Source organism: Nicotiana tabacum, chromosome 20 (genome assembly GCF_000715075.1).
Source record: "Nicotiana tabacum cultivar K326 chromosome 20, ASM71507v2, whole genome shotgun sequence".
Lineage (NCBI taxonomy): Eukaryota > Viridiplantae > Streptophyta > Magnoliopsida > Solanales > Solanaceae > Nicotiana > Nicotiana tabacum.
This window is the reverse complement of record NC_134099.1, coordinates 142,658,991-142,680,478: the sequence shown is the minus strand read 5'-3', so window position 1 is coordinate 142,680,478 and position 21,488 is coordinate 142,658,991.

Here is a 21,488-nt window from a genome sequence, read left to right as displayed (position 1 = left end):
CGAAGCTGATAAGTGAGGCCACCAATAAACCTCCTAATCCTCTCTCTCTCTATCGGAAACCAAATAGCATGACGAGCTAACTCGAAGAACCTCATCTCATACTGTGTCATGGTCATCACTCCCTGACACAACCACTCAAACTCCCTACGCAGCTCCTCTCTGCGGGACTACGACACATACTTCTCCAGAAAGTGAACGAAGAACTACTGTCACGTAAGGGGTGCTGCACCAACAGGCCTACGCCTCTCAAAAGCCTCCCACCAAGTGAAGGCAACTCCAGAAAACTGATAAGTAGTGAAAGCGACCCCACTGGTCTCCAGAATACCCGTTGTACGAAGCATCCTCTGACACTTATTCAAGAAGCCCTAGGCATCCTCGCCCTCTGCACCACTGAAGGTCGGAGACTGAAGTCTGCCAAACCTCTCCAACCTACGCTGCTCGTCCTCTGGCATGGCAGGAACTACAAAGTCTTGAGCAGTTGCAACCGACTGGGCTAGATGTGCCCCCGACGTCTGAAGTCCTTGCACGGCCTGCTCAGGTGTGCGAGCGGTGGGAGTCTGATTGCCTCGCTGGCCTGAGAAGTAGCTGTAGCTGTAATGGCTGAAACCGCCTGAGCTAGGCCAGTGCAAACTGATAGAATTTGAGCCAAGGCTTCCTGAAGACCCGGAATCACAATGGGCATAGCTGGTGCCTGAGTTGGTGCTATTGGAGCATCCATAACTGGTACCTAATCCTAAACTGGGGTGGCTAGTGGATCTGCACCCCTAGCTGTTGTGCGGGCAACACCTCTGCCCCTACCGTGACCACGACCGCATTCTCGGCCTCTAGTGGCCACATCTGGTGGTATTGGTGGTCATCCATCTTGGTCGGTAGTACGTGTCCTCACCATCTGTGAGAGAATAGAACAATAGAAGTTTAGTACCCGGATCAACAAAGTCGCACGACAAGAATTTCAAGAATATGAAGTTTTCCCTAAAGGTTCTGCAGCCTCTCGAGGATAAATACAGACTTCTCTGTACCGATCTGCAAGACTCTACTAAACCTCCTCATGACTCGTGAGACCTATGTAACCTAGGCTCTGATACCAACTTGTCACGACCCTAAACCCGAACCCGGTCGTGATGGTGCCTCTCGTGAAGACAAGGCCAGCCGACACTTCCCATTTCAGTATTTAAAAATTTAACAGTAAGCAACAGTCTAAAGCATGATAATATAATCAAAGTTTAAGCAGATGATAGTATAATATGCGGAATACAACCCAACACAGCCCGATACCGGGGTGTCACTAGTCATGAGCATCTAAACAATCTGGAATACTTAGAGTTACAAGGTTTAATACAGAAACTAAGAACATGAAAATAAGATAGGGAAGAGTTCCAGGCTGCGAACGCCGACAGCTACCTAGAGACTCCTCGGATCCTCCTGAGCTGGAACTGATCAGCACTCGGGAACGGGACCAGATGCGCCTGAATCTGCACACGGGTGTAGGGAGTAAAGTGAGTACTCCAACTCATTGAGTAATAATCATAAATAAAGGCTGGAAGCAGGAAATCACGTAAAGCACATTTGCAGACTATAATGAAGCAGTAAAACTAGTGAAAGATATGTGAAAGTCATTTAACAGAAATTAAACTTCACAAAAACCTTTTCAACAATTTAGGCAGGTAAATGACATGCAATTAAGGAAAATAAACACATAAAGGTTCGCCCCTTGGGCACAGTATCAACAAATCCGCCCCTCGGGCAATATCTCAAAACAATACCAGCCCCTCGGGCTATATCTCACATCACAATGGGTACCCGCGCTCACTGGGGGTGTGCAGACTCTTGGAGGGGCCCCTTACGGCCCAAGCGCAATATTAAGCCATCTCGTGGCATCATCACTAGGCCCTCAGCTTCATATAAGAAAGCCACCTTGTGGCGTACATATCTCAGGCCCTTAGCCTCATAATCAATATCAAATGTTTCCTTACAACATAGTCCCTCAGCCTTACTCAATCAAAATCCTCACAAGCCATTCGGGCAATAGTAAAAACATGATTCTCAGCCCAAAATATCATTTAAAAGATCATTTAAGTGTTAAAATAGAGTAAACATGGCTGAGTACGAAAACAGTGAAATATAACATGACTGAGTTCAAGTATAAAGTCAAAATAGTGAGGAAATATCAATAAAAGTCCCCTAAGGGTTCAAATAGTTGGCACGAAGCCCAAATATGACATTCAGCCCAAATAATGATGATAGCAAATAGATTTCAATCAAATACAAGGTAAAATAGTCATTCGGGACAGACTAAGCCACAATCCCCAACAGTGCACAACCCCACACTCGCCATCTAGCGTGTGCGTCACATCAATATAACACAACGATGTGCAAGTCCGGGGTTTCATACTCTCAGAGCATCATTTACGATCATTACTCATCTCAAACCGGTTGAATCTCTAGCTCGCGACGCCTTTGCCCCTCGAATCGGCCTCCACTCGCATCAAATCTTTCCAAAATCAGAATCACGGCGTTAAAATATGCTAAGGGAACGAAGCCCAAGCGAAAATAATCAATTTACAACACAAATCCCGAAATTACCAAAACCCGACCCCGGGCCCACGTCTCGGAATTCGATAAAAATCACATCAACGGAATCCTTATCCTCCCACGAGTCCATACATACCAAGAACACTGAAATCGGAGTCCAAATGGCCCCTCAAATTCTCATTTTAAAGTCTCTTAATCTCAAGCCCTGATTCCTCAATTTCTGGCTTGGATTCCATGATTTATTAGGTAGATTTCACAATAGAATCCTATTTTAAGTTCAAGAATCTTACCTCCAAGTGATTCCCCTTGAATCCCTCTTCAATCCTCTTCAAAAAGCTCCAAAAACGATCAACAATGGAGGAAATAAACCCCAAAATTGCGGACAAGACGAGTATTTAAACCTGCTGCCCAGGCCTGAAATCCTTCTTCGCAAACGCGGTCAAAGCCTCGCATTCGCAAAGCACAAAAATTCCATTGACCAAAACTTATCTTCGGGAACGCGATCCCACCATCGCGAACGCGATGCCTTAGTTTCACCAACCTACGCGAACGTGGCCAGGCCTCTCACGAACGCGATGCCTACCATTCCGGCCCTTCGCAAACGCGGGACTCCCCATCGCGAATGTGAAGGCCAAACCTGATGCCTCCCTTCCTGACCCTTCGCGAACGCGAGGGTCCACTCGCGAACGCGAAGAGCAAAATACCTGCATCAGCTGAAACCAAAATCTGCAACTTTTCTTTAACTTAAAATGATCCATTTAACCCTCCGAAACTCACCCGAGGCCCCCGGGACGTCAACCAAAGGCACCAACATATCCCAAAACCTTATTCAAACTTGTACCAATCTTCAAAAAACCTCAAACAACATCAAATAAACCAAAACACATCGGATTCAAGCCTAAGTTTCCAAAATCTTCTGAATTCCGCTTTTGATAAAAAACCCAACCAAACCACGTACGAATGACCTAAAATTTTGCACACACATTCCAAATGACACAACGAAACTACTGCAACTCTCGTAATTCCATTCTGACCCCTATATCAAAATCTCACATACCAAACGGAAATCGCCAAAAATCCACTTTCGCCAATTCAAGCCTAAATCTACTCCGTACCTCCAAAACTCATTCCGATCACGCTCCTAAGTCCCAAATCACCTCCCGAAGCTAACCTAACCAATGTAACTCACATTCGAGTCCTCTAACACATAAGTCAACGTCCGGTTGACTTTTCCAACTTAACCTTCCTCAAAAAGAGACTAAGTGTCTCAAACCTTACCAATTCCTTTCCGAACCCTAACCAATCAACCCGATCACATATAGAACCATTATACAAAGTAATAAGAAGAAAAAATGGAGGAAAACGGAGCGGTAACTCATGAGACGACTGGCCAGGTCGTCACAGAACTAAGGTTTAGCTACACTTGTTTACTATCACTAAAAAAACAAGCTCAAACAATTCCTAAGTTATAAAGATTGTGAATTTATTTCTAACTAATTAGAGTAGAATTATTAACTAAGGATACTAAGAGGTAGAGAAAAGATTAAGGAGAGGTCTAGAGTTACAATTTTTCCTTTTGCTGGAATCTCCCCTGCTACATTTCCTATAAATTCACCAAAGTATTCTCTACTGATCGTGAGTACTTCTGGGTGTCGTAGCTCTCTCTCGAGCAACTGCCACAATTTACTAAACATATTCTCTCGAACTACGCTAGCTGGCACTAATTCACCGCTCACTACATCGCACCAAGGTTTCGTTATCTCTAATCCTGCCTTTAAACCCTCCGGTTTGATCTCACACATACTTTAGGTGTGATGTTGTTCAACAACTACCTAAATGTGTACTTTCTCTCGAGCAATATACCCACTAAATAGGCACAGTTAATTGAGAGCTCTTAAATCAACAACAACGAAAATATAGTTGAACAAGTAGAGAAAAATCAAAGGCAAATCTATACTAAACGTAGTAGAAAATCATCCTCCAATAGGTTCCATCAAACCGTAGATTAAAAAGTTTAGCTACTCATAACTATACTAACAATCATGAGAAATATTGAAAGCACTAAAATATAGATTAAGGAAGAACGGAAGAGAAAACTCTTATGATTCGTTGCTTCCAAATGTTCTCGTAACCTTCTTGCCTCTCCAATAATATCTCTCTCTTAAGAAATAGGTTTAGAACCCTTTTAATACATGTTGGGGGCGTGTAGCATTGAAACTACCAAGTCCTAGCCAAACTAGGACGAATTCCGCCCTTAGTCGTCTCGTTTGGTGCCTGGCACCAATCAGGACGCTGAAATTTCCTTTGGCGTTTTGGTTGGTGCCCCAACCTGGGCACCAAACTCATACTCCCTCCAAATTCTTCTATTTTACTTCACTTTGCATGCAAGCTTGCCAAATCACTTCAAATTGACTCCTACACATATAAACACCATTATTAAGCTCGAGTCATAAATATTTATACCAAATTAACAAGATTGAGGTATAATGCAAGACAAATTACATGCAAAAATATGATTTTTTAGCCTAACATCAGTTGACAACAAATTTAGGTGGGGATTGTGGTTCTCTTTATGAATTTGGGATCCAGAAGAGTATATGGAGTTGATGATAGGCTAATAATTATGTATTTTAGTCAATTATTACATTCCAATTCATTGTACTTCAATTGAGTTTGAGCTTTAATCGCTAGTGTTTTGCACTAATTGTGTGTTTTATGCCTTGTAGGTGTGATTCGAGCTATGTGATTTTATGGAATGAATTCAAGTGATTTGGAGCTTTGAAGTCTGAGTAAAAGTCAAAGAAATTAAGCCGAGATCGTTTTCGGGTATCAACGGATGATAGAGCGACGAAACGAAGAATCGAATAGGCATATTGCACACTGTCTAGTAAAATACACATAACTTTTCGCTCAGAACTCTATTTAGGCTCCACAATGTATGGTTGGAAATCTTATTCAAAGGGATCCAACTCTCATGTTTTACGTTTTTTCAAATTCCTAACAGAAAAGGGTGAAAATGTGTGAAAAGTATGCGGCCACGCACTGGCCACCGATGTGAGGCAGAAACTAGCCAAAATCCGCGGTTGAATCCGCGGCCGCGGACGTCTTGACCTGGAAAAGTGTCCTTTTTCGCGTAGGAGAAGGTATAATTGTTTGGGCCCGACCCTACTTGGTATATATACATGAAAAAATGGTACTTTGAAGAGGTTGGACATACTTTTGACACAGATTGGACCTAAGGAAGCAGAGATACAATAGGAGCAAGGCGGAGAATTCTTCTACGAGTTTTTTCCTTCTTCTTCTTATTTTTTCATTGTTGGTTATGACTTTTAGCATTGTAGTTTTACATACTATTATGAATAGCTAATTTGTTATCTAGGGTTTTGATGGAACTTTTTGTAGGATAAATTCTTGTTATATTTTTCTACTTGTTCAACTATGTGCTTTTTTCAGTTGGTTGAATGACCATCGATTGACAGTGCCTTCTTAGTATGTGGTTCTTGAGAAAGGATACATATTTAGGTGGTTGTTGAACAACGTTGCTCCTAACGTATGTGAGAAATCAATACAGTGGATTTAAAGGAAAGTTTAGAAATAACAAAGCCTTGACGTGGTCATAGTGAGCGGTTTAGATGAAGCCAACTAGCATAGTTCAAAAGAATATATCTAGTAAATTGTTGTAGTTGCTCGAGAGAGAATTATGGCACCTAAAGTGCTCACGATCAGTAGAGAATACATCGGCAAAATTGTAGGAAACATAGCTGGAAGGATTCCGACAATTGGGGAAATCATAACTCTAGACCTCCTTAATTTAGTCTCCAACCCTTTGTCTCGTTAGTTGATAATTTTACGGCTTTCTAGTAATTGCTAGTTAATTAGTTGGAAATATAAATCTCAATTTTTATAATTTAGAAAATAGTTCAAACTCGTCTTCTTAGTGATATTAAACAACTATAGCTAAGCCTTAGTTATCTGTGGGATTCGACTCCGGAATTTTATCCCGGATTTTATTTGCAGCGACCTGATAACTACGGGTTCTAGCATATCTTATGCTCTCTTTTGCTTAGGTTTTGGATAAAAAATGTGTAAAAGTATTCCCGAAAACTAACTTATTGTGCTTGTTTGTAGGGTTTGGTCAAAATGAAGCAAGAAAGGCATAACCAGCTCATAAAGGAGTAAAACCTGCACAAGTTCAAAGCAGAGATAAAAGCGCTGACAGCAATGAAATAGTGCGGTCGCGGAAGGTCCACCGCTGAGGCGACCATAATTATGCTCTCAGCGGAATTGAGGTTCAGAGAAGGCAATTTTGGGCACAACAGATACCGATGATCGTAGTGAAATAGCGCGGCAGCAAAATACTTGTCGAGGCCATGATCCAAATGTCGCTGAGGGCAAAATTGAGAATCAGAGGACTAGAAATTTGAGCTCAAATGAAGAGCGCGGTCCGCAAACATATTACGCGGCCGCTGTTGATGACAACACTGAGGTGGTTGCTTTTACGCTCCCAGTGGAATCAAGTCTAGACCAAGATCAGAAGAGAAGAAACGCGGTCCGCGCTTGCTTTTGCATGGCCGCAGAAGTTCAAGCGTTGAGGCGCCCATTATTACGCTGTCAACGAAACCTTCGTAAGGGCATTTTTGTCCAGTAATTTCAGCTGTGTATAAATAGATCTTTTCCAGATTTTAGGGTATCTTTTGTACTGAGGAGCTCGTGAACAACCGTATTTTACTACTTAGAGTAATTTTAAAGCAACTTTAGCTATTAATCATAGATTTCTTCTTGTAATCAACTTTTATGGCTTATATTTCATCTTCATCTTTGATTTCTACCTTTATTATGAGTAGCTAAACCCATTAGTTAGGGTTGTGACCAAACCCTAATGTATTTAATGGGTCTTCTATTTTAGGGCTTAATTATTTATGAGTTAGTGATATTTAGCTTGTTTCATGCTTTAATTGTAGAATTGGTGGTTGTAAATACTGATTCTTGCCTTTATGACTTAGACTCTTCTTGAGAAAGAGGGATTAAGTCTAGGAAATTCATGCTAACAAGGAATTAGGGTGAATTCAAGAGATTTGATAGCCCGAATTAAAGGGTTAAACCTAGAGATAGTAATACCCGACTTGAGCCAATTTTACTTGTATTGTTTGAACACCAAATTGGGCTTGAGAAGGCCAATTAGGGCAAAGTCACCTAATCTACCGAGAGGTATAGAATGAGTAATTATGTGTAATGGTTATATCACGCCCCCAAATATAACAAGCTTGTCCTAAATTTTTGATCCCCAGTGCCTTGTATCACTTGAGAAAACTCTTACCAAAATATTGTACTTAGCTTATTTTCAGCATTCCTAAGTAGTAAAATTAGAATAGAAAAAACTTCAATCATGGTTAGAAGTGCAATTAAGAACAACACGCATAACTAGATTAGATAAAAACCCAATTCCCAACCAATATTAACTCTCTGTGGAAATCGATCTCGACCCTTCGGGTAAAAGCTGCATCGACCACTCTTGCCTTTCTATAGTGGTATAGGGTTGGAGCCGATCACGATCGCTTATCCTTTTTAGGACTAGAGTTGGGCGTGATCAAATTTTGGCGCCATTTGCCGGGGAACTAACTATGTAGTTATAGTTGTATATATTGCTAGGTTTCGAGTTTGAACTTTTATTTTGTTTTGTTTTGTTTTTTATTTTATTTTATTATAACTGTTGGTTTGAGAAACATAACATCCTGTAATTATGGAAATTTAGGTGTAGAAAATTCTATTATTGATCCTCACACATATTGTGAAGGAAACTACCCGTATCAAAATTATCGAGAGCGAGTTATGTGCACCAATTCAATCTTATTTGTGGAAGGTGTGTGATGTGTGTGGTGGTAAAAATGGTCACTTTCATGGTTGTGCTTATATTTATTATCTTCCCCCAACCCCTTACATGATAGTTCTACCTTTTCTTGTGAAGTTAGTAGGAACAAAGAACCTAGGGATGCGGACCTGAATGAGATCAAGGATATGTTATAATAAGAAACAATTGCAGATAAAAAGGCAAGAGGCAACTATTCGCAACTTGGAGGCTCAAGTGAGTTAAGTGGTTGAAGCTTTTAATGCTCAGCAAGCCAGTTTTGGGGATAGGAGCCAAGAAGTGTGTGAATTTAAGGTGCTAATTGAAGAGGTCATAATAAAACATCAAAAACCTACAATTTGAGGATGTCAATGTTGTAAAAGTGAGACTAGAGTCAGCCAAGGACATTGAGGATATAAATTTTGTTGACTCTAGAATCTTTGATGTTGAGGATGCTGAAAGTCCTGAAGTTCATGTGTGTGAGCACATTGGTCCTCACTCCAAACATTTTTCTACATTGTGCTTGGATGACGATATGGAAATAGAGTCATCCGAGCCGACTGAGAAGTCAAGGAATGAGGAACAAGGTGCCCACATTCTGGAATTTTTCTTGCCAGAAAGACAGGACTATATACCTCATCTAAAAGCCAAGATGTGTAGAATAGTACAATGGTTGCTTGGGCCAATTAGATTTGTTCCTCCACCCCTGGAGCATAGCCGAAAACTTGATGCCAAATTGAGGGGGTTCAATTCATAAGGTCGAGGTGGAGGCAAAAAGTGATTCGCATCATACTGCGACGTTAAATCAAGTGCTTGTTGGGAGGCAACCCAGCTTTACTACTTTTTTATTTTTATTTTTTTATATGTATTATTTTTGTAGTGTCAATTTTTGATTTTCTAGGAGCATGGAAAGCAAAGCTATTGGAAGGATGCAATAGCAAACCAGATGGCTGGAACTAAATGTGAGGTACCCGCACGAAGGACCAAGCATTGGAGAAGTCTGAGTAACCCATGAGCTGCTAGTGCTTCGGCCTTTGGCCTACATGGAGTTTCTTTTACCCTCTTATTAGTTATGGTGTGCATTGGGGACAATGCACAATTTTAAGTGTGGGGTGAGAAGATTGTCTGGGTGACTTTCTATGCTATTTTAGTTGTGTTAGTTTAATTGAACAATTTTTTTTTAAATAGAAAAGATTGGACTTTTCCCGACGATGGATCTATTAGAAAATTTTCTTGAGGGATTTAAGTCTAAAGAAAAAGGACAAAAAAAATTTCTTTATAGATAGTGTAGCAACCCCCCTTGGTTTTTCTTTGTGCCGCGGTTCTTTTCCTAGGGTTTTATTTGAACCGGGTGTAGTTAGTTTTTTAAGGAATAGGAGCCATTGTGTTGAGTTTTGAATTGAAGCAATACTTTGTTATGCCTTGAGAATAGTGAGTACTTTCGTTGTGACGTTTAGGCTCAGTTTTTGACTCTTGTATACTACCTTAAATTGTATGATCTTAACTCTGATTAACGGCATTGACTAGAGTGTTTTGATGAATCCAATCTTGAGTGAGTTATGTGCCATGTGTGTGTGAGGTTTGGGTGTTATTTTGTGCATTGCATTTGATGTCTAAAACTTGTCCCATGTGTTTGCAAAGCGAAATAGTAGTTTTGTTCAGTCTTGGAAGTGATATAGATATTTCTTTGTTGAGCCAGATATGTATATTTTACCCGCCTAATTGTTATGTATTGTAGCTAACCCCTTTGAGTATGTAATCCTATTTCTTTGGCAACCACATTACAAGCCTTACTTACCCCTTTGTTTGAATTAACCATCTATTTGAATCTTTTAACCTCTCATGAGCACTTGAATTGTTATGAACTTTGTAAAAGATAAAGTGTTGGGTGGTTGATTTAGCTTTTGAGTGGAACTAATGAGATAAGGAGAAAGGTGCATTGTTTTGAAAAAGTAAGAGCCACTTGAATAGGAAAAGAAAAAAGAAAAGAAAGGAAAAAAATAGTTGGATTGTTGCGAAAATGTCACGACTCAGATTTCCCACCCTTAGGAGTCGTGATGGTGCCTACTCGTGAAAGCTAGGCAAGTCGAGTATTACAAATTTTTATCACACTTTTTCCTTAACTTTTTAACACTTACGAATTAACATGTGATCAATAGTGACATAATCATAATAATCAGAAATGCGGAAGACGAAATCTAATAGTTTAACCAAATACTAGTACAGAATCCAACATACAACTCTACCCAGAATTGGTGTCACAATGTCTCGGACCCTCTACGATTACAACAAATAGTGGTCTGAATGAAAAATACAAGTGTCTCTGAAATACATAAAAACATAATGGAAAAGATAGAAGGGGATGCCAAGGCCTGTGGACGTCTGCAGGACTACCTCGGGTCTTTGCTGGACTGAAGGCAGCAACCTCTCTATGGTCCAAAAGCTCCAGTACCGGGATCTGCACACGGTGCAGAGTGTAGTATCAGCACAACCGACCCCATGTGCTAGTAAGTGTCGAGCCTAACCTCGGTGAAGTAGTGACGAGGCTAGGACAAGTCTACCAAATAAACCTGTGCAATTATATCATATACAACAAACAATAACAACAGAAACTAGCAGTTAAAGATGGGAAGGGGAAACATGTTGCGGGGGATAACAAGTACTAACAGAATTTCTGTAGAGAAGCACAAAGAACACCATAAATCAATTATGAGCAAGAATAAGGAAAGCAGTAACAAGTGCACGACATCACCCTTCGTGCTTTTACTATCGTCCTCACCATAAAAATCAATAGATTCGCTACGGCATCACCCTTCGTGCTTTTACACTCTTCCTTACCCAAACAACAATCACAGAACGATTCGGGCAAGGGAATCAATAAAATCACAATAGCATCCTGGAAAGGGAACAATAGTATAACAATAATATCTGCAAGGGAAACAATATCATTAGCAATAACATCCCGACAAAGGAAACAATATCATAAGCCTCTTCTCTTTTCAAAAATTACTTCACAACTCAATTCTCAACTTGAGCCAATGCTCTACAATGTTCAATTACCAAGAATACTTCCATGAGCCTTGTTCAATGATAGAAATCATCATATTAAGCATGGACAATACATAACAGAGTCACAACAATCATAGTATAAGACTCACGGGCATGCTTGACACCGACGTATAGATACTCGTCACCACACCTATACGTCATACTCAACAATTAACACATAGCAAATAAGACCACAACTCCTATTCTCTCAAGCTAAGGTTAGACCAAACACTTACCTCAATGCCACGAACACTATCAAGCCTCAACTACCGCTTTACCTCTTGATTCCACCACCAACCCGCTTGTATCTAGCCACAATTTTCTTAATAACATTAATAAATGCTAAATAACTAATTTTAATGCATGAACATAGGTTTTCTAATGATTTCCCCAAAAAGTCAAAAATTGACCCCGGGCCTGCTTGGTCAAAACCCGAAGTTCGAACCAAAACCCGATCACCCATGTGAATAGTTGTCCCTTGCCTTTGGATAGTATCCCATAACCTTTGTATTCATTACTTTGTTCCATGAAATTTAACATATCTTTGATCTCATTCAAGCCAGCTTCCCTGGGTTCATTGTTCTTGTTAACTTCACAATATAATATAGATTACATAGTAAGGGGTTGGGGGAGGATAAGAGATATAAGCACAATCATGAAATTGACCATCTTCACTACCACACATATCACACACATTTCGCACATAAGATTGAGTTGGTGCACATAACTCGCTCTCAAGAATATTTTGATAATTTTTCCATGGGTAGTTTTCTCCACAATATGCATAAGGAGGATCAAAAGTAGAATTGCCAACACCAAAACTCTCATAATTCCAAGATGCCATGTTTCTCAAATCAATAAGTAAAACAAAAATAAAAAAATCAAATACAAGGAAACAAAAATAAAAGTTTAAACTTGCAACCTAGCAATATGTACAACTACAGGTACACCGTTAGTTCCCGGCAACGGCGCCAAAATTTGATACCATGCCTTATAAAAGGACTAAACGGTCATCGCAAATATAATCCGGTTTACAAGTCCAGAGGCGAATCCCTTAGAGAACTTGTCACAACCCTAAACTCAGACCCGGTCGTGATAGCGCCTCTCGTGAAGACAAGGCCAGCCGACACTTCCCATTTCAGTATTTAACAATTTATTAGTAAGAAACAGTCTAAAGCATGATAATATAATCAAAGGTTTAAGTAGATGATAGTATAATATGCGGAATACAACCCAACACACCCTGATACCGGGGTGTCACTAGTCATGAGCATCTAAACAATCCGGAATACTCAGAGGAAACTACAAAGTTTAATACAGAAACTAAGAACATGAAGAAATAAGATAGGGAAGAGCTCTGGGCTGCGAACGCCGACAACTACCTAGAGACTCCTCGGATTCGCCTGAGCTGGAACTGATCAGCACTCGGGAGCGGGACCAGATGTGCCTGGATCTGCACACGGGGTGCAGAGAGTAAAGTGAGTACTCCAACTCAGTAAGTAATAATCATAAATAAAGGCTGAAAGTAGGAAATCACGTAAAGCACATTTGCAGACTATAATGAAGCAGTAAAACCAGTGAAAGATATGTGAAAGTCATTTAACTGAAATTAAACTTCATGAAAACCTTTTTCAACAATTTAGGCAGGTAAATGACAGGCGATTAAGGAAAATAAACACATAAAGGTTCGCCCCTCGAGCATAGTATCATCAAATCCGCCCCTCGGGCAATATCTAAGAACAATACCAGCCACTCGGGCTATATCTCACATCAAAATGGGTACCCGCGCTCACTGGGGGTGTGCAGACTCCTGGAGGGGCCCTACGGCCCAAGCGCAATATCAAGCCATCTCGTGGCATCATTACTAGGCCCTCGGCCTCATATCAATAAGCCACCTCGTGGCGTACATATCTCAGGCCCTCGGCCTCATTATCAATATCAAATGTTTCCTCACAACATAGTCCCTTGGCCTTACTCAGTCAAAATCCTCACAAGCCACTCGGGCAATAGTAAAAACATGATTCTCAGCCCAAAATATCATTTAAAAGATCATTTAAGTGTTAAAACAGAGTAAACATGGTTGAGTACGAAAATAGTGAAATATAACATGACTGAGTTCAAGTATAAAGTCAACACAATGAGGAAATATCAATAAAAGTTCCCTAAGGGTTCAAATAGTTGGCACAAAGCCCAAATATGACATTCAGCCCAAATAATGATGATAGCAAATAGATTTCAGTCAAATACGTGGTAAAATAGTCACTCGGGACGGACTAAGTTACAATCCCCAATAGTGCACGACCCCACGCTCGTCATCTAGCATGTGCGTCACATCAATATAGCACAAAGATGTGCAAGTCTGGGGTTTCATACCCTCAGAGCATCATTTACGATCATTACTCACCTCAAACCGGTCGAATCTCTAGCTCGCGACTCCTTTGCCCCCCGAATAGGCCTCCAGTCGAATCGAATCTATCCAAAATCAGAATCACGGCGTTAAAATATGCAAAGGGAACGAAGCCCAAGCAAAAGTAATCAATTTACAACACAAATCCCGATATTATCAAAACCCAACCCCTAGTCCCACGTCTCAGAATTTGATAAAAATCAAATCAACGGAATCCTTATCCTCCCACGAGTCCGCACATACCAAGAACACTGAACTCGGAGTCCATATGACCCCTCGAATTCTCATTTTAAAGTCTCTTAATCTCAAGCCCTAATTCCTTAATTTTTGGCTTAGATTCCATGATTTATTAGGTAGATTTCACAATATAATCGAGTTATAAGTTCAAGAATCTAACCTCCAAGTGATTCCCCTTTAATCCCTCTTCAATCCTCTTCAAAAAGCTCCAAAAACGATCAACAATGGAAGAAATAAACCCCAAAATCACTGACAAGACGAGTATTTAAACATTCCGCCCAGGCCTGAAATCCTTCTTCGCAAACGCGGTCAAAGCCTCTCGTTCACGAAGCACAAAAATTCCATTGACCAAAACTCTTCTTCGGGAATGCGATCCCACCATCGCGAACGCGATGCCTCAGCTTCACCAACCTACGCGAATGCGGCAAGGCCTCTCGTGAACGCGATGCCTACCATTCTCGCCCTTCGCGAACTCGGGACTCCCCATCGCGAATGCGAAGGCCAAACCTGATGCCTCCCTTCCTGACCCTTCGCGAACGTGAAGAGCAAAATACCTGCAATAGCTGAAACCAAAATCTACAACTTTTCTTTAACTTAAAATGATCTGTTCAACCTTCCAAAACTCACCCGAGGCCCCAGGACCTCAACCAAAGGCACCAACATATCCCAAAACATTATTCAAACTTGTACCAATCTTCAAAACACCTCAAACAACATCAAATCAAACAAAACACATCGGATTCAAGCATAAGTTTCCAAAATCTTCCAAATTCCACTTTTGATAAAAAACCCAACCAAACCACATCCGAATGACCTAAAATTTTTCACACACATCCCAAATGACACAATGGAACTACTGCAACTCTCGGAATTCTATTCTGACCCCTATATCAAAATCTCATCTACCAACCGGAAATCGCCAAAAATTCACTTTCGCCAATTCTAGCCTAAATCTACTCCGGACCTCCAAAACTCATTCCGTTCAAGCTTCTAAGTCCCAATCACCTCCCGAAGCTATTCAAACCATCGGAACTCACATCCGAGCCCTCTAACACATAAGTCAATGTCCGATTGACTTTTCCAACTTAACCTTCCTCAAAAGAGACTAAGTGTCTCAAACCTTACCAATTCCTTTCCGAACCCTAACCAATCAACCCGATCACATATAGAATGATACAAAGCAGTAAGAAGTAGAAATGGGGGAAACGGAGCGATAACTCATGAGACGATTGGTCGGGTCGTCACATCCTCCCCAACTTAAACAAACGTTCGTCCTCGAACGAGTCAAGAAACATACCTGAAGCCTCAAGCAGATGAGGGTATCTTCTCTGCATCTCCCGCTCGGTCTCCCAAGTAGCCTCCTCCATGGGCCAACCTCTCCACTGCACTTTCACTGAAGCTATATCCTTTGACCTCAACTTTCGAACCTGACTCTCCAAAATAGCTGCTTGCTCCATATCATAAGTCAAATCACCATCCAACTGAACCGTGCTGAAATCCAGAACATGAGACGGATCCCCAATATACTTCCGGAGCATAGAAACAAAAAATACTGGATGAACACTCGACAAGCTAGGCGGCAAAGCAAGCTCATAAGCCACCTCCCCAGTCCTCCGAAGCACCTCAAAAGGCCTAATGAACCGAGGACTCAATTTACCTTTCTTCCCAAATCTCATGACACCCTTCATGGGTGAAACCTTCAATAGAACCTTCTCACAAACCATGTAGGACACATCCCGAACCTTCCTATCAGCATAGCTCTTCTGTCTCGACTATGCTATACGAGGCCTCTCCTGAATCACGTTCACCTTTTCTAAAGCATCCTGCACCAAGTCTATCCCCAATAGAGTTTCCCAAGTCTTTCCCCAGCCCCTTCTCATCAATGGACTCCTGACGTATACGAAGTAGTGTGGTTCGTTCGAGAAATTCCTACCTCTCTATCTATCTCTGAGATGTTTGGATTTTTCAAAACTCCATGGACATGCAGAAGAGAAATCCTATCCCCACTCGGGCCAAGACAGAACTTTTACTTGTTCAAATAACAATTAAGGTGAAGCAGGATCAGGAACGACGAATCTCTTTATGATAAACAGATCCATTTTGCAAGTTTGTTATTACGGGTAGTTCCTACAAAGGATCAGACTATTGACGTATATAATACTTGAATGACGTATACATACAAAGCCTTATATGGAGCCATCTAAATACTCGACTGGTAGCTGTTGTTATAAGCAAACTCTACAAGTGGTAGAAACTAATCCCATGAACCTCCGAAATCAATGACACAAGCACGCAACATGTCCTCCAATATCTGAATAGTGCGCTCGGACTGCCCGTCCATCTGAGGGTGAAAAGCTGTACTCAACTCAACCTAAGTACCCAACTCTCGCTGCACCAACCTCCAAAACTGCTATGTAACTAAGTGCCCCTATTTGAAATGATAGAAACGGGGACACCATGCAAACGAACAATCTCCCGGATATAGCTCTGCCAACCGCTCTGAAGAATAGGTAGTACACACAGGAATGAAGCGCGCAGACTTGGTCAGCCGATCCACAATAACCCAAATAGCATCGAACTTCTTCAAAGTCCGTGGAAGTCCAACTACAAAGTCCATAGTGATCCTCTCCCTCTTCCACTCTGGAATATCCATCCGCTGAAGCAAGCCACCCGGTCTCTGAAGCTCATATTTTACCTACTGACAATTGAGACATCGAGCTACAAACCCCACAATATCGCCAAGTACCAGTCTCGCAACAGTATTGGCGCAAAAGGATCGGTCCTTCATTTGCTGATCGTTTGCGAGTCGAACTCGCTCTCTTGCCACGCCTTCCACTCACTCGCTTGAGTCGGACTCAATCACTCTTTTAGTTTGGAGGATCATTCGTTATTCACTCCCTTGCTATTACCCACAGGGAGCGCAGCAACCAAGATGCATATTATCATATAGAAAGAGGCAAAGCATAGCGAATCATACTACCGGAAAAGTTTTGCTAACCGGCAGGCAATAGAATCAGCCGATAGGCGCAGGCAAGCGTAGCGAATCATATAGATAAGCCCCTACCTACCTGCGTGCAGATGGATAGGGCGGGCGAAGCGCGAAGGGGATGGATGTCTGAGCGGTTGAAAGACTTTTCATTCTTCTCCACCAATAGTGCTGCCTCAAATCCTGATACATCTTTGCAGCACCCGGATGAATAGAATACCGCGAGCTATGGGCCTCCTCCAAAATCAACTCCCAAGGCCCATCCTCATTGGGCACAAAAATCCGGCCCTGCATCCTCAACTCCCCATCATCACCAATGGTGACATCTCTGGCATCATTGTGCTGAGCTCTGTCCTTAAGGACAAGAAAATATGGATCATCATACTAGCGCTCTCTGATGCGATCATATAAGGAAGACCGAGAAACCACACAAGCCAATACCCGACTAGGCTTCGAAATATCTAACCTCACAAACCGATTGTCCAAGGCCTGAACATCAACTGCAAGAGGTCTCTCCCCAACTGGAATATATGCCAAACTCCCCATATTCACCGCCTTTCGGCTCAAAGCATCGGCCACCACATTGGCCTTCCCCGGATGGTACAATATAGTGATATCATAATCCTTAAGCAACTCCAACCACCTCCTCTGCCTTAAATTGAGATCCTTTTGTTTGAACAAGTGGTGCTACGATGATTAGTAAACACCTACAAGACACACCATACAAGTAATGCCTCCAAATCTTCAACGCGTGAACTATGGCAGCCAACTCCAAATCATGAATGGGGTAGTTTTTCTTGTGGGGCTTCAACTGACGAGAAGCATAAGCTATAACTCTACCTTCCTATATCAATACACAACCAATACCAACTCTCGAAGCATCACAATACACGGTATATGAACCTGAAGCTGATGGCAAAACTAACACTAGAGGTGTGGTCAAGGATGTCTTGAGCTTCTGAAAGCTCTCCTCACACTCATCTTACCATACAAATGAAGCACCCTTCTGAGTCAACTTGGTCAAGGGCGATGCGATAGATGAGAATCCCTGAACAAACCGGCGATAATAACCTGCCAAACCAAGGAAGCTGCGAATCTCTATGGCTAAGGATGGTCTGGGCCACTCTGAACTACCTCTATCTTCTTCGAATCAACCTGAATACCCTCGCTGGACTCCATGTGCCCCAAGAAAGCCACCGAACTGAGCCAAAACTCACTTGGAGAATTTTGCATAAAGCTTCTCCTCCCTCGAACTCTGCAACACAACACTCAGATGCTTTGTGTGCTCCTCCTGACTACGTGAATACACCAGAATATCATTAGTGAAGACTATGACAAACGAGTCGAGATAAGGCCGGAACAAGCTGTTCATCAGATGCATGAACGCTGCTGGTGATAACCTGAATGGAGATCAATCTTGGAGAACACTCCGCTCCCTGAAGCTGATCGAATAAATCATCAATGCGAGGCAAAGGATACTTGTTCTTAATTGTTACCTTGTTCAATTGCCTATAATCAATGCACATCCTCATAGTGCCATCCTTCTTCTTCACAAATAGAACCCGGGCACCCTAAGGTGACACACCCTGAATGAACCCTTTATCAAGGAGTTCCTTAAGTTGCTCCTTTAATTCCTACAACTCCGCTGGTGCTATACGATATGGCGGAATAGAAATGGGCTAAGTGCCCGGCACCAGGTCAATACCAAAATCAATATTCCTGTCCGGTGACATGCCCGGCAGGTTTGCAGGAAACACATCAGGAAAATCCCTCACAATTGGAATAGAATCAATATTGGGAGTCTCAGCACCGACATCCCTCACAAAGGCTAGATACGAAAGACAACCCTTCCCAACCATACATTGGGCTTTCAAGAATGAGATCACTCTATTGGGAACATAATCAGTCACACCTCGCCACTCAATCCGTGGCACACCCGGCACGGCCAATGTGACTGTCTTAGCATGATAGTCCAGAATAGCATGACACAGAGATAGCCAATCCATGCCCAAAATGACATCAAAATCCACCATACACAATAATAAAAGATCCACATTGGTCTCCAGACCCCCAATAGTCACCACACACGACCGGTACAGATGGTCTACAATAACAGTATCACCCACCGGGGTAGATACATTAATAGGTAAAGCAAGAAACTCACGGGGTGTACCCAAATAACGAGCAAAGTATGATGACACATAAGAAAAGGTGGAACCGGGATAAAAAATACAGAGGCATCTCCGTGGCAGACTGAAACAATACCTGTAATGACAGCATCTGAAGCAATAACACGGGTCTGCCTGGAAGTGCATAGAAACGGGCCTGACCACCACCTGATTGACCTCCCCCTCTGGAGCGACCCCTAGCTGACTGACCTACACCCCTAGCTGGCTGGGCGGGTGGTGGTGAAGTAACTGGCGCTGAAGCCGATGATGGACCCCTCTGCTGAGATGAACTCGCAAGACGACGGGGGAACTGCATCCACATGTGACCAATCTCAACACACTCATAACAACTCCCAGGTGCTGGAGAGGACTGAAGGGAACCCCTTGCACCAGAGTGACTAGCAGATGCACCTGGCATAGAAGAGCCCTAAACTGATGGAGCATGAGACGAACTGTAAGCTGGAAGGGCACTAAGTGATGACTGGCCTTGATGAGAACTGTGAGAACCATGACCCGATGACGCCCACGATAACTTGGGCGAGTTGGCTGAGCATGCCTGAATAGATGGCCTCTGCCATGCTGAAATCAGCCTCTCGAAGGAGTACCACTATAACTACCAGATCCTCGAGGTCTCTTGGCCTCCCTCTCCTCGCGCTCCTGGTGACGAACAGACTCAATCTCCCGAGCAATGTCTACAACCTCCTCAAAGGTAGCACCAATCACCCTCTCCCTGGTCATGAGAATACAAAGCTGATAAGTGAGGCCATCAACAAACCTCATAATCCTCTCTCTATCTATCAGAACCAACCAAATAACATGACGAGCTAACTCGGAAAAACTCATCTCAAACTGAGTCACGGTCATCACTCCATGATGCAACACCTCAAACTCCCTACGCAGCTCCTCTCTGCGGGACTGCGGCACATACTTCTCCAGAAACAGAACGAAGAACTGCTGCCACGTAAAGGGTGCTGCACCAACAGGCCTACGCCTCTCAAAAGCCTCCCACCAAGTGAAGGCAGCTCCAGAAAACTGATAAGTAGTGAAAGCGACCCCACTGGTCTCCAGAATATCGACTGTATGAAGCATCCTCTAACACTTATCAAAGAAGCCCTGGGCATCCTCGCCCTCTGCACCAATAAAGGTCAGAGGCTTAAGTCTACCAAACCTCTCTAACATACGCTGCTCGTCCTCTGGCATGGCAGGAACTACATAGTCCTGAGCAGCTGCAACCGGCTGGGCTGGATGTGCCCTCGGCGTCTGAAGTCCTTGTACGACCTGCTCAGGTGTGCGAGCGGCAGGAGTCTGATTGCCTCCCCCGGCCTGAGAAGTAGCTGCGACTGTAATGGCTGAAACCGCCAGAGCTAGGCCAGTGCAAACTAATAGAATATGAGGCAAGGCTTTCTGAAGACACGGAATCACAATGGGCACAGCTGGTGCTGCTGGAGAGTCCATAACTGGGACCTAATCCTGAACTGGGGTGGCTAGTGGAACTGCAGGTGCTGCCCTAGCTATTGTGCGGGCAACACCTCTGCCCCTACCGCGACCACGACCGTGTTCTCGGTCTCTAGTGGCCACAACTGGTGGTACTTGTGGTCGTACATCCTGGACGGTAGTGCGTGTCCTCACCATCTGTGAGATAATAGAACAATAGAAGTTTAGTAGTCGGATCAACAAAGTCACACGACAAGAATTTCAAGAATATGAAGTTTTTCCTAAAGTTTCTGCAGCCTCTAGAGGATAAATACAGATGTCTCCGTACCGATCCTCAAGACTCTACTAAACCTGCTCATGACTCGTGAGACCTATGTAACCTAGGCTCTGATACCAACTTGTCACGACCCTAAACTCGGACCCGATCGTGATGGCGCCTCTCATGAAGACAAGGCCAGCCGACACTTCCCATTTCAATATTTAACAATTTAATAGTAAGAAACAGTCTAAAGCATGATAATAAAATCCAAAGTATAAGCAGATGATATTATAATATGCGGAATACAACCCAACACAGCACGATACTGGGGTATCACTAGTCATGAGTATCTAAATAATCCGGAATACTTAGAGGAAACTACAAGGTTTAATACAGAAACTACGAACATGAAGAAAAAAGATAGGGAAGAGCTCCGGGCTGTGAAAGCCGACAGCTACCTAGAGACTCCTCGGATCCGCCTGAGCTGGAACTGATTAGCACTCGGGAGCGGGACCGATGCGCCTGAATCTGCACACGGGTGTAGGGAGTAAAGTGAGTACTCCAACTCAGTG